The sequence below is a fragment of the Pagrus major genome, chromosome 2, assembly GCF_040436345.1.
Source record: "Pagrus major chromosome 2, Pma_NU_1.0".
Taxonomy (NCBI): Eukaryota; Metazoa; Chordata; class Actinopteri; order Spariformes; family Sparidae; genus Pagrus; species Pagrus major.
In genome coordinates this window covers 19626344-19639444 of record NC_133216.1, presented here as the reverse complement: position 1 = coordinate 19639444, position 13101 = coordinate 19626344, and the positions used below count along the sequence as shown (strand labels likewise).

Below are 13101 nucleotides of genomic sequence, written 5' to 3'. Positions count from 1 at the left end.
TCTAATAGACCAAACATTGTAATTAGCTGAGCTGAGTTAGACAGATCCAGACATTTCTTCTTTTTGATAAACTAAGTTTCTAGACTGTTTATTTCAGCAGACCCTGGTAATACAGCGGCAGCCAGGACTCTGCTTTCTTTTTAAGACTCCTTTTCAAACATGTTAATTTGGCCAGTTAATTTTGAACTCTGTGACTTGTTAGTGAAAGAAGTTTGAGATGTTTGCCGGGCCTCTGTAAAATGGTGGATTAGTTTTCTGCATATTACAAAGCACAAAGCCTACTGAATGGTGTTCATAGACTATACATCCAAACAGCAATAGACATTCACAAAAACCCACACGGACCCACATGCTGTTTTGAATTTTGGAGGTGGTTTTCACATCATGCTTCGTTCTCACTTATATGAATACCTCCTACAGTTCACTTGCAAAAATAACCCTCCAAATGGACTGTTTTAATGTACATCTGTGTATGTGTGTGTGTGTGTGTGTGTATGTGCATGTATGCATGTGTGTCTATGAAAGTTGCCTCTCAGCTTCTTGAGTTCTGGTTGCCATGTCAACTGTATAATAAACATATGATGAATAATGAGTTTATCACCTACGCCAGCCAACATGCAAAAAACAAAACATACTTTGAGAAGCTTCTCATGTGATTACCATTCAAATGCCATACATATAATTCTATTTAATTCTATTCTACTCTTCCCCCCCAGTGATCTGCGCTGTGTAACTAAATCATAGCAGTTTTGTTGCCACCATGATGCTCATTATCACCACACACATCTAATACATCATCATCATCATCATCATCTTCATCTTCATCTTCATCTACATCATCGTCATCGTCATCCTGCTGAGAGTGAGGTAAAGTCTAAAACCATACTGAATATGCTTTGCTTCCTGATAATTTGCTTTGTCTTGCCATTAGAGATGAAAGTGGAAGGAGGGAAAGAAAGATCAGATCGGGATGGATGAGCTAAAGTCATTATGTTGATATTCTGTCATGGGTTAAGTTGTTTTTAAGTTGTGGCTATTTATAATACAGAAGGTTTTGGGGGTAATGTCAGTCCAAATAATATTACTCAGGAGCCCATCTATTTAGAGTCCTGGCCCAAAGCTACAAAACCGAGGAAAAACCCACTACAGTGCTCTCCCCGCCTCTAACAATTACTGTGAATGTGCCTTTGAGCAAAACACTTAACCTCCAACTGGTCCAGTGGAGCAGCTCAATGGTTAGCAGTAGAAATATATTGAAGCTCCTAAATGGGAATGTGTGGAAGTGGATAAAAGTCAAAACTAATGTCATTCTCAGTCAGCGTTAGAGGGGTGAAACATTCTCATTCACTGCTGTAGAGACCTGTGGTTCAACTGTGTGCATTCCAATAAACCCAATTTGTGGTTTTGGCAGGTTCTTAACCTTGTCGCTGGTTTGTCATGTTTCTTTTATTTGATATTCAAAGCAAATGCATGGAGGAGAGAGGGATCAGGGGTAAAGCAGGAACCTCTTCTGGTGAAGCTCATTGCTGTCAGGTACAAAATGAGGCAGCTGGTGTAGCACATGGCTGTCTTAACTCCTCTGAGGACTGCAGCTCAGGGGGAAGTGGACATTCCCAATTAGGAAGAAAAAAGGGGAAAACATTTGCAGCTAAATAAATAAAAGATAAGAAGGATGACAAGACCATGTATTGTTCACCACATTGACTCTGAAATTGGCACAGCCATTTGTGATTTGTTCCATTTGAACAACAACAACCTAATAAAGTGTTATTTATTTGATATTAAATCTGAGAAGTTATCCTGACATCACTTACTGCCAAATTAAATGAACTTAGTCCAACTTAGTCCACCTAGTTTCCTTCAATCATGCAGCATCTTGATACCAGTAGAGCAGTCTCCCTTATTTAATACTGTATAGTAGGTTGTCACTTAAAATTTCTTGAACTAAGTGAAAAGGAATTTACATCGACTACAGCTCTCACATCATTTGGCTTTCCACTTGTGTGAAGAAAATAGTTTTCTAAGGCTGAATATAGACCTTAATGGATTCTTAAAATTGATATTTTTTGCAGCACATCTTGTACTCCTTCGTCGGCGGCCAGTCTGTTTTGATTAGGCGGGTTAATTGAATATCAGCCTTCGTTAGCGTCAGCATCATAAACGGACTGTAGCTGTAAATTAGAGATGGTCACGGGTGGGTGCCCTGCTCACAGGAGGTCTGTGGAAGGAACTTCTGATTAGCCCAGTTGGGCAGACACTCGTTTAACACCAGGATAATTACATTACCACAAGAGCACACAGACGATTATTCAGTTACCTAGGGCAGATATGGTCATTAATGGAGTCGAATACCACAAGCTCTCTAGATCTCCTGATTACATTTCTAATGTTTTTGATGCTGTGGGAGAAATGTATGATCATTAAATTGAGATGGGCTGTGAGCTGGATGCCGTACAATAATTCAAGATGAATGTTTGATTTTTCTGAAGTCTGTCTGTATTATTGCCGCTAGTATTGTCTGTGTCAGTCTTGAAATTGATCTTGCTGTAAAGGAATTTCCATATGTTAAGTCTCATAAGTTCAGTCCTACATTCATCGATATACACCAACCTCTCTGCTCACCCAGGAGGTGAAGAGGTCATGCTCAGGGTCACAGGCTTCTCTGTGTGCAGAGGTTCCTCTTTCTCTCCCCACAGTCATAGTGGAACGGTTGTATTGAGCAGCTGGGGAGATAAGGTGTGCTGTCTCCCATTCAAACGAGGTCACGTTCTTGTTCCTTTTGCATTTAACCTTTACTATATCTCATACGAGAGATGCACTGGCTCCATGATGGACCAAACTCCATATTCTCCCATCAAGTACAACATGATTTACTGTAGGTAAGCACGTTTCCACAGAGTATTCTGTGGCGGGTTAAATAGTCACAGACTGGTAAGTGTCAGAATTGCCATAGCATTACATTGTGTTACTACATGTACTGTTGAGCCTGTTCTCCTCGATCGAGCTTCATTGAATACTTCAACGTAATGCATCAAGTCTCCTGAATCTCCTCTCTCACAGGGTTAATCAGATAAACGAAAATTCATCAGCACTTGCGGCTTCTCCCTTTTTGAATTGGTCACTCTCTAATGAGTTCTGGTCCCCAGATTGTAAGTGAATTTCTTTGATCTTGATACCTTCTCCATCCTCTCATAGTGTGCTCATGAGGAACACATTTACTGTACACCTTTTGACAAAACATAACCCACTTCTCCTGTCTGTACAGGCCCTCTCTGACATGGCTTTACTACCCTGCTCATGATGAGTAACTTTAATTTGGACGTTGTTAGCAACCTCTTGCCTACTTAACCTTAATCTCTTTCTTCTGAATATAATTCAAGGCTCTTACATGACAAAGTACTTGCATAATTTCAAGATACAACATTTTAATAACCCGATCAATTTTTTCTTGTTTTTTCAGTATATATACTTTTATTGAGTTATTGTGCACTTTTGTCATTTGTGAATTATATATATTTATATACCCTCAGATATGATACTACATTAACATTAACACAATATATAAAATATACTGTTTAAAGATTATTTAGTGCAGCGAAGGCTTCAGAGCGACATCAGAAATACTGTCAGTGCTGGCTATTTACATGTATTTGCCCTGAGCAGGCACTCAGTTTCTATGCGTTTCTAGTGTTTGATTTTTTTTATGTTCTTCTAGAAATAATCCTAAAAACCCACAGCAGGTCCTGGGGCTAACTACCACATCATAAGAAAACTATGTCACTCACACACACGCACACACACACACACACACACACACACACACACACACACACACACACACACACACACACTGAGGCTGGTTTTGGAGCCTGAATGTATCGATTGCTTCTGTCCTATAATTTCTCATGGTGCCAAGCAGGCTACAGACCCATTAATGAATAGCTGGGCTGAAATAAATATCTAGAGCCACATGGGACACACACAACACCTCCCCCACACCCACACACTTACCAGCACAAATTCACATGAACCCGTGTAAATTTTTTTCCCCCCTGAATCACATGGTAACCTCTTTTATTCATCACTAAGTGAAGCAGACTCTCCTTTCTCAAGTTCAGGTGAGGTCTAATCAATGACACAAATACATCTGTGTCAGCCAGCAATTGTAAAATGTTACATCCCATTTCAGCCATGCAGAGCTACCCCACGAAATACATATCGTATCCATTTTGTATCCATTTTGAAGCCTTGCGTTTGGCATTACGACCGTCGCCATTTTGGTGTTTTGGAACCAGAAATGACCATATTTGAGATGCAATGCTATGCCTCTATCCTGATTTACATTCGCCGGGGTAGCGACTTGTCAATCACAAGGGTACCACACCCAAAAGCATACCCTAATTTATTGTCTATTTTACTTTAAATGGGACCATAATTTACAAAATGAACATTATGCTGTAAACTCATTAGGGAGGGAACTGTTTACTGAGGTAATACATCAAAGGAGAAGTAGGGTTATTTCCTCATAAGCTTACTTGCAATCAGACTTCTTTTTGAAACCAGTGGAGTTGCCCCCTGCTGACCTTTAGAAATAATGCAGGTTTAAGGAATGTTCGCACTGGCTTCACTTTTCCTCAATGGCTCGGTCCAAATTTTATACAGTCTATAATCCAAACACAGTTTTTCAATGATGCAAGGCCCTTGTAGCAGATATGAACATATGTTGTCTGACTTGTTAGTCAAAAATCCTAATTCCTCTAAATGACATATTACAGAACGATTGCAGTTTGTGTGTTAGTTTGTGAAGCAAATGTATAGATGTATGGCTAATTGTGTCAGGCAGCAGAGCTTAACATGGTATTTACCTTCTTGTGTACACACATGCTCACACAAAATGCACTGATGCACTGTCCCTCCTTCCTATAAATTTTTAGGCTCTGCAAGGCAGTCAGTGATAAAAGCTATAGCTTATCATGTGGTTGACTTCACAGCAATAACATCTCTGTATTTTATGGTCTATACAGTTGGAAATGTTTGTCACACAATCACTCGCTGGATTTTACCTCTTTCTGGATGTCCACTGCATCATAGATTTCTCACCTGCAGCTGTTTTGCAACAGATTACAGGGAAACATCCTGTGTACTGTGAACGTCCTTGCCGAGGAGAACCAAGTTGCTAAAAAACAGCTAAAACATTGTATGACCACGGGATTGGTTAAAACCAATGTAGGCCAGTTTTGCAACCTTACAGTTGAAGCAGTGAAGTTGCATTTTCATGGCACCAAGGCTAGATTCAGTGTGTTTTCATGAGCTGCAGATATTTTAAGTGGTGCTGATGAAATGACTGTACAGTTGAATGAATTGAAAGAGAATAGTTTGAATCAAAAGTCAAAAAGCAGACTCTCTCCGGAGATCATCCAGCACAAGTCTGCACCCCTTCTGCCTGCTGTTGCCATGGAAATATCCCCTACCATATTTGGATGAATCCAGCATAGCAGCTGGGGTGATATGTGGCGCATGCGCATGTGTTTATGTGAATGGCTCTGTGCATGCGTGGGTGCATCTATATATTTGTGTGTGACTGTCAGGTTTTTCTGTCATATTGTGAGAGTGCCATTAACAACACTCAGCACTGTCAGAAGAAGAGCTTACTGATAATGCTAATGGACGTTTCAGAGCCTGAACCTAATATTCTACGACCCCACTGTCCTGTCGTGTCCCATAACTCTTGTTTTGTCACATTTCTCATCTGTGTCAGACTCTCCTTCATTCTTAATGCTCTTTTTCCTTCCTTATCAGTCTGTTCCTTTCCGTCTCTCATATATGTTTTTATCTCACTGTCTCTCACTCTCTGTCACTGTGTCCCTCTCTGAATCCAGCTGCTTGTGTTTTGTCAGAGAGTAAAAGTGTGATATATGAGAACAGAGACCCTGAACTGATCATTTAACAGAGGTCAGACCCCTGTAGTGTCCCACTTAACACCACAGCTGTCTGTCTCCTTGTGGTTTTAAATTGAGAGAAATTGTAAAGAGGGGTTAAACGGCACCTCGTGGCAAAACCTCAGAGCGGCTCAAGATGTCTAAAAGCGGCACATCCTAAAAAGTGATTTTTAGTGGATTGTACACCGGCATGGTAGTGAGAGGAGATCAAAGACATGGTGAGGGCAGAACAGGGAAACAGAGCGAAGAGGGGAAGGAAAGATGCAAAGAGGCGAGGAATGGAAAAGAAGGGAGAAGATTGGAGAGAGGAAAGATTAGCAGTTGAGGGCAGAGCAGAGAGGACAGGTATTGTGTATCAGTGTGTGTATGTGTGTGCATGTATTTCAGATGGTAATAAAAGATTTCTTGCCAGACATGAAAAGCAAATCCCACGCAGTAGGAGAGTAATTTATGAATCACCGCTGGGTTTGGGATGTATCTACACTTGCAAGCACACACATTTACATGGGCACACACAAAGACACTGACACATACTGTACATCGCACACAAATAAGGGTTTTTTCCAGTCTGTGAGCTGACATGGGGCTGTGTAATGCTTGCTCGTAACATGTTAATTTACCCTTGATTATGATGGAATAATGGAAATTAATTTTGATCTTTCTTTTCATAACTTTGCAATAAAAGACTGTAATTAAACACAGGGGAATATGAAGGGAAGAATGATGGATAGATAAAAAAGGGAGGGCGATGGAGGATTAAGAAAAATGTGTTTTTCATGGTTACTTGCGTATGCGTGTGATACGACATCATCATTGTGTCTTTCCTGACATGTCAGTTATACAAATGTGAGGCACTGTGCATGTATGCAGGTGTGTGTGGGTGTGTGTGAAAGAGAGTGACTGTCTGTGCCTGTTTAAGTGTAGTGAGTGAATGCTCTCCCTATGGTGCGGTCTCATTGTGAGATCAATAAGTGGCTTCTCTTTGGAGGCTCCCTCAGGGAGATGCATCAACCGAACACACATACGTACACACATACTGCATGTTCTTAACACTGTTGCTGAAATGCGAGTAAACAGTCCAAATGTGTTTAAACTGGGTTTAAAAATCCAACATTTGAAGTTGGTGTTAATCACTCAAATCTTGTTTCGAGCTCCCAGTAGTCTGAACAGGGGCATCTAGCTTTGAGACCGAGTTAATCTCCTTCTTTTCAGGGAATGTTTGGATTTCTGGAAGCCGAATCACTAATCTACACCATGCTTAGATTTTCCGAGGAGATTTCTATTCCTCTGTGCAATTATTGAGCCACCTGTCTTTCAAATGCGATATCATTCATGGGTTCTTGGTTCAATTTAGCAGAAAATACTGATGGCTGATCTAAAGAGAACTAAAGTCCTAATGTCAGATCCGGGCTAACCTCTATTTCAATAGCTTCTGTAACTCAGTGCAGTCTCACATTCGATTATTTTGTCAGCCAAGAGAAAAGTACAGCTCCCGTAAACATTTTCAAGTGCAGCAGAGCTGGTACAAAGTTCATCGTAACATTTTCTTCTAAAGTAATTTTTTCACCTCTGTAGTTGTAGGTGGTCTATGGTCTATGGCTTATGGGAAATGATGTTTGTTGAGGAATTACTAGATCATTCCATCCTAATCCAGACATATGGAGTGAACTTGACATGCTGTTGAGTTAGGTTGTATCTTTCCTTATTCGCATTATCACGCATTTGAATTAGGTTTTTCTTACTTTTGGCACAAAGTCCAGATGTCCAGTTTTCACTTTGGTTCCCTACATTCGACTTCTTTGTGCAAAATGTTGCATTCGTTGTTCCATTGGGTGTGATTTAAAGTCAAAATCTTAAGTGTAATTGTGGACGCCACTGGTCTGGTTCTCTTTGGCTCTTTGTTACAAGATAAAGGATCAGTTTATATCCATTTGAAGTTGTAATATCACTGTTTGATCGAAAGCATTTTTCATGGACAAATGGCCTGTATTTATAGAGTGCTTTTCTCAGCGCCCACTCTAAGCACTCTTCAGCACAAGTCAGCATTTACCCATTCATACACTGGTGGCAGAGGCTACCACGTACGGTGCCACCTGCTCATTGGGAGCGATAACCATTCATACGCATCCACACACCAATGGGTCCTTGCCCAAGGACACCTGCATGGACCGGGAATTGAACCACTGACCCTCCAACTGGCAAACGACCGCTCTACCTCCTGAACCCACAGCCATATAATGGTCATATTTTTTTAATCAAATTTTTCTTGATCTTCGAACTCCTGACCTTGTTCTTCTTTGTTAAGATCTTCACTATTTTTTAGCAGGAACTCGTATTTAATGGAATGTCTATTTTTTTAGGATTTGTACACAAAACTGTGGACCAAGTAAACTCAACCAGGAGATCTTTAAACATTATGCTACTGCCAACCATAACCAAAACCTTATCCTGAGCCTAGGAAAAAGACCTTTACTTAATATTCAACAAAACACTCAAAACTCTTTAATTGTTTAACAGATATCCTGCCACCTTTCATTGGATTTGCTATTTCAAATATTTTTTTAGAAAACATTTTTTTGTCATTGTTATTGACATTCTTTTGTTGCATCAAGGCCTTTTTTCTGTAAATTTGACAAAGAATGGAATTCATAAAGCAATGTGCATTGGATCTCTTTCTTCCTTGGTGTCAGAAGTGTCAACCACATATCAAAGAACTCTGTCAGTGGGTTTATGTCTTCACACTTTAAAGTGCAATGAAACTCCACCTTGGCTTTCATTTTCTGTTGTCAGTTTGGGTAAAGTCCTCTAAGACAGCCGATCAAAAGGCTGCTGAACTGAAACTACCCAAAATCAAAGAATTCTTCATTCAGCTCACAGGTCTTTCCCTTTCTTTCTCTCTCTCTCTCTCTCTCTCAATGTCTGTCCTTTGCACCCCCTTATCTACTCCTCCTCCTTCTCTCTCTTCCTGCCCCTATCTTTCATTGTTTCCTTTCTGGTCTCCATATTGAATTTGAGGAAGGTCTGCTCATGAATGTTTGTTTGCGTGGGGTGGAAAGACTTACCAGGGCAACAGCTTCCCTGTTGCTCAGTCTTCTGAAAAAATGTCCTCCTCAACAATTTTGGCATAAGACTAGCTTTGAGTTCAGTTATTTTTACAGCAGACAGCTTCTTTTTTCATCAGGCCGTAATGATGAGAGCCTGCAGCTGCACAAATACCATGTAAATAATTATTCAATTTGAGTTACATATAACCATATACTGTATTTATGTATTCACTAAATATATGAAGAGAATACAAATGAGAATCATACTAAAACAACAAAAACTTGAATGAAAGAAATGAATCTCCTTCGTCCGTTCATAGTTTCAATCTTATATTCTTCTCAACAAGGAGAAACTGACTCAAGTACACAACAAAATATCTTAACCAGTGGAAATATTCCATAAAGCAGCAAAAATCTTTACAATCTTTAAAAGACTACTTTAAGTATTAGAAGAGTCCATTACAGGCTTTTTGACAGCAGTGCCTTGTAGCAGTTGTCTGTTTGTGTCTGATGGTGTCGCATAATTCAGGTATTTTATACTAAAGTCGGCATGTGTCCATATAGTAGTATCAATGATTAACACGAAAACAGGAGCACCTGTTATTAAATACTGTACAGTATTTTCCAGCCTAATATAACAGTCTAAGTGAAAGTTATACATTTTTTTTAGACACAAGACACTCCTAGAGAGGTGTTAGTGCTGTTGTATAATTTATTTTTCTTGCTGTTATTGTGTTGTGGATTGTACTGTGTCGCTATTGTGTAGGATTTTAGCTGTAAGTTTGTTTTAATGGGATATTTAGCCCACTGAAATAGCATTTCACCATGCAGCACCAAAGACTTGCATTGACCTTGTATCACTGGTACATGGCAAATTGGGTGCAGGTTATTTTTCGCAACAGAATGGAGCACTGGGGTGGTTAAAACGAAAAGTAACCTACCAATGACAGCTGAATATATCTGTTTTAACATCAGATTATATGTTTGTAAACTTGCTTGTCTTAGCTCTTGCTACACTCAAGACAAATGTTTATTGAGTAGGAGCTTTTCTCTTTTAATTTCACTCTGAAAGTTGGTAGAAAACTGAATTTAAGGTTTGACTTGGACCTGTCTACCCACTCATTTACTGAACAGCGAGTCATGATTACTTTTCTGCAAAATATAACAGGTTTTAAATTAAAATCATCTATTTGACAAATCCATTTTTTTTTTTTTTTTATCAAGGATCATGGAGTGATTACACCTCCTGTCTATAATCATCACTTTTGGAAAAAAGCTGTAGTTTTGTGGTTTGGCAGGTTCAGTAAAAACCCACAGCTTAAATAAGTGACATTTCAATGGTGTTGTATCAATGAACAAGAAACAGCATGTTTAATGAATAAGGACTGTGAATTCAAACTTCTATCAATCATACAACTGTCCAAAGACTCATGATTGCAATTCTTTCTGGTTTCATCCTTCTGAGTGAATCAATATATAGCAGGCTGCTTTAGAATGTTTCCAAAAATCAAATCATTAGACAGTTCTGCTGCTGCACATCCTCTTGATCTTTTTTCTCTCTGATTAATGACTGCTAGCGATCGCTCTGCAGTCAGAGCGGAGGGAAAAACAGAGAGATTCAAGAACAAAAGAGGAATACACAGGAATTTCTAATGGTATTCCAACTCTCAGAGTCTCCTGACAGGGAATTAAGGGGTTTGCCATATGTAGGGCAGACCTTTGGGCACACACACACAGACACACATGCACAGATAATGTAGACACATGCACTTTCACACACAAAACACTCCCACATACACAAGTATACAACTATATGCACCTGTATTCTGTTTCACATTGGCTTACTTACATGTAAACATACAAAAAATGCATGTGTATGCATATACACACACACTTAGGCATGGGCTGACACACAAACATACCTACAAACACATATTCATCCTCTTATTGCTCTCCCAGGGAATGGCCTTATCCTCTTACAGCACTCCAATGGGAAAAGTGCTGGGAATTAGAGAGGATAGGAGGGGGAGATAGACAGACAGATGGACAGAAAAGACAGAGAGACAGAGACAGTAGGAAAGGGAGCTACTGAGAAGGTTACCCAGAGTAATCATATATCTGTCCTTGTGTGAATTTGTGTGTGTTTATAAATGTGTGTGTTGGTACAACAAACTGTGTTGTTTGCACGGTTTGTCTGTTGTGTTCTCAGTTCGGCAGTTTGCTGCTCATTTTCTGAGATTTACACTGTGGGATTAAACAGAGTGTTACGTCAGCCCAGTGGCTCAGCATTCTCAAATACACACTCACTCACAAGCACACACAAACACAGAAATAATCCTTTTTATAGTCGTTATAATAATCCACAGAGGAATCTAAAGGGTTTCCCCTTTTGTTTTTCTGTTTAATTTTTGAGATATGCAAATGCTCTGTACATGCACTTTCTCTTACGCTGGTATCGAGTGAACATAAATTAATGACAACAAAGATCTCATCAGTACGCAAATAAGCTCTGATGTTTGCTCTTCATTTCATTTATACACTTGACTTTCTGTATCTCTACTTTATTTCCATAATCGGCAACAGATTCTCAGCCTCATTCTCTCTTCTCAAAATACACTTGCTCTTCATCCATCACACATTTGATAGGCTATCTGTGAAGAATTGCCCTGCTATCTCCTGAAGTGTCTGGACAGGAAATGAATTGGCCCTTAATTTAGCTCCGACTCTGAACCAGGCAAAGGTAATTAAGAGAAATATGAACTGCGATGCCCGTGAGCAATGGCAAGAACCCTACTGAGGCAAAAGACACGAATAAGGAAAAATTGAAGCTGCTGAGTGTTTTTGTCAGATACTATGTTTTAAATTGTTTTTCTGCTTTTGTGTGAACAGAACAGAAAAATGGCAGCAATTGTAGAAATGGGATTACGTGACGCAGGCCTCGAGAAAGAAAGCATCTAATCCTCAGTATTTCATTAACTGTCTCCTTTGTCTTGTTATTGAGTTTTTAAGAGGACAGCTCTTCCTGGCATGTTACAGGAAGAATAACAGCAGCTTGTATTGATTCATCACATCAGGCAATTTGTTCAGTTGCCTAATGTTTTAATGGGTCACAGCAAGAAATGTGTCATCAAATCAAACTAAACACTACTGAAAATGGGTTGCGTTGGCTGATTATTGCAAATATCATGAAAAATGGACTGACTTACACTGGCTTCTGACATGAAATGTTCAGACCAAAATTAACAAGTCATTTATACAGAGAAAATTGAAAAGGTGTTGATATGTTGTGGCTGGAGCCATTATACATTCAGGTTACTGCCATCTGTTCATCTGTCCGTCTGTTTATCCTTCCCATTCTTGTGGATATCTCAGGACTGCCTTGGGGCAATTCCATCCAATTTGGCACGAACATCCACTTGGACTAAGAGGTAAATGGAAAGGAATTTGATGGTCACAGGTCAAAGTCAAGCTTACTGTGACAGCACATAACTTTTTGTAGGTTTTTTGGCCATGACTCAAGAATTCATTAGCAAATAATGACATCATTTCACACAAATACCTAATAGTATGAAATGATGAAGTCATGGCATCTTTATCCAATGGCCAGTGGTCAACTTATATGATCTACAGATAAACTTATGGCCAGATTGTGATATTTCACATACTGTAGGGTGGATGCTAAATTGGTGACACTAATCTTGGGTACCCACTTTGAATCTTTGATCTTCGGTGCTGCAGTGTTTAATGTGTGTGAAGCATCCACGTTTTACAATTTATAGCTTCTTGGTGTTCTATCAGAATCAGCTCTATTGGCCAAACATGTGAATACAAACAAGAATTTGACTGTTTTTTGATTTGTCTCAATGAACTTACAAACTAATAGATATACAGCAGTAGTCCAACATAAGTTCATTGGTTGTGCTGATATTGGGCTTCAGTTGATTGGGGATGTACAATGGGACGAAACTCTCTATCAGCCTCTGTACTCGTCTGTAACAATAGTCTCTAAGTGAAGACAGCATGTTTGTCACTGGGAATTACTCCCTGGAATCATATGCCAATTATATTTTGCCAAAAATACACTGGATACATTTCATTACATTCCTTCAAAGTAGTCA

General features: G+C 39.4%; 1 protein-coding gene across 1 annotated transcript in view; it reads left to right on the top strand.

Moving 5' to 3' along the window:
* Window positions 1-13101, top strand: part of grm5b (glutamate receptor, metabotropic 5b) — a 60095-nt gene that overhangs the window by 12339 nt on the left and 34655 nt on the right. The gene's annotated exons all lie outside the window — the stretch shown is intronic.